We start from the raw sequence: 1,540 nt of genomic DNA, 5'->3' as shown, positions 1-1,540 counted from the left end.
TAAACTCATGATACTTTTCTGTCAAGGAACTTTGAGAAGGAAGTGAGACTGATTTATTTTTGCTTTCACAGAAATTATGCTGAAAGGCAAAAGCGATTTGTAGAACACCACTTGCATAAACTATGAGAGTGTGACATATGATGTGTTACCTAAGCCATCTCTGTTGGGAAAGTATGAGTGTTCTTACATCTTTACAATTTTTAGATGTTAGTTTTCTAGCTGAGTCTGGAAGATCTTGTTTCTTTTACAGCGAAGGTCATTTACATCAATACTAGGCTAATTGTTTCGACAGAAGCTTTGCAATATTCTTTCCACTGTTGGACTTCTGCCTCATCTGAATTCTTCTATCTTCTGTATATCCCACACTTTAATAATATATGATGTATACTATATATATAAATAATATTCAATAATGTAAATATATAACATAGAAAAATTGGTGCAAAATGTAAAATTTCCAAGTCTCCTTGTTCTACCTGTTTTTCATGTGGTATTTGTGAACCAGTGTGAGCTAGCTGTGGCTTAATAATTTAGAAGAATGTCACAACAGATCTTTCACTCAGATATTCCAATTCACTTGTGGATTTTATGTAGGAAAAATTAAAAAAGCACAAAACAACAACAACAAAAAAGACAAAACAAGAAAAAAAGAATAATGGGTATGGATTTATATTTGTTCAAGCATTATGTCTTCTTTGTGGGTTATTCTTTGTTTCAGTATTTTCAGAAAAACAACAAGCCAAAAAACAATCAATCTTGGGAGCAGTGACTGGAAATGACTTCTCTCATCTTTCTGGTCAATATCATGACTTTTAAAACAGAGGCTCCTTTAGGCCAATTCAGCTTTATTTCTCATAGGAGAGGTGGAGTAACTTCACAAGGGATTACAATCTTATGTTCTTTTTTTTTAAACAGAGAAGAACAGGCAGATATAAGGAAAAGGATCTGAGAGTACAGGTGGATGGCAACCTGGATATGAGCCAGCGATGTACCCTCATATCCCAGAAAGTGAACTGTATCCTGGACTCCACCAAGAGAAGTGTAGCCAGCAGGTCCAGGGTGATCCCCCTACCCTGCACTAGTGAGACCTCACCTGGAGTGCTGTGTCCAGAAGCAGAGTCCTCAGTACAGCAGAGGCATAGACTTGTTGGAGTTTGTCCAAAGAAGGGCCAAAAAAATGATCCATGGAATGGAACACCTCTCCTACAGCAACAGGCTGTTAAGCCTGAAGAGATGGCTGCAAGGACGCCTGATATAGGTCTTTCAGTATCTAAAGGGGGACTATGAGAAAGATGCAGACAGACTCTTTAGCAGGGTCTGTGGGGATAGGACAAGGGGAAATGATTTCAAACAGAAAGAGGAGAGATTTAGATTGGACATAAGAAATAAGGTTTTTTTTACAGTAAGAGTAGTGAGGCATTGGAACAAGTTGCCCAGAGATGCCTTAGCCTTGGTGACATTCAAGGTCAGGCTAAATGGCTCTCTAAGCAACCTGATTCTATGATTCTATGATTCTATGATTCTATGATTCTATGATTCT

This window comes from Centrocercus urophasianus, unplaced genomic scaffold (genome assembly GCF_019232065.1).
Source record: "Centrocercus urophasianus isolate 14NV4802_14NV808 unplaced genomic scaffold, USGS_Curo_1.0 seq_10, whole genome shotgun sequence".
Classification (NCBI taxonomy): Eukaryota; Metazoa; Chordata; class Aves; order Galliformes; family Phasianidae; genus Centrocercus; species Centrocercus urophasianus.
This window is presented reverse-complemented; position numbering follows the sequence as displayed.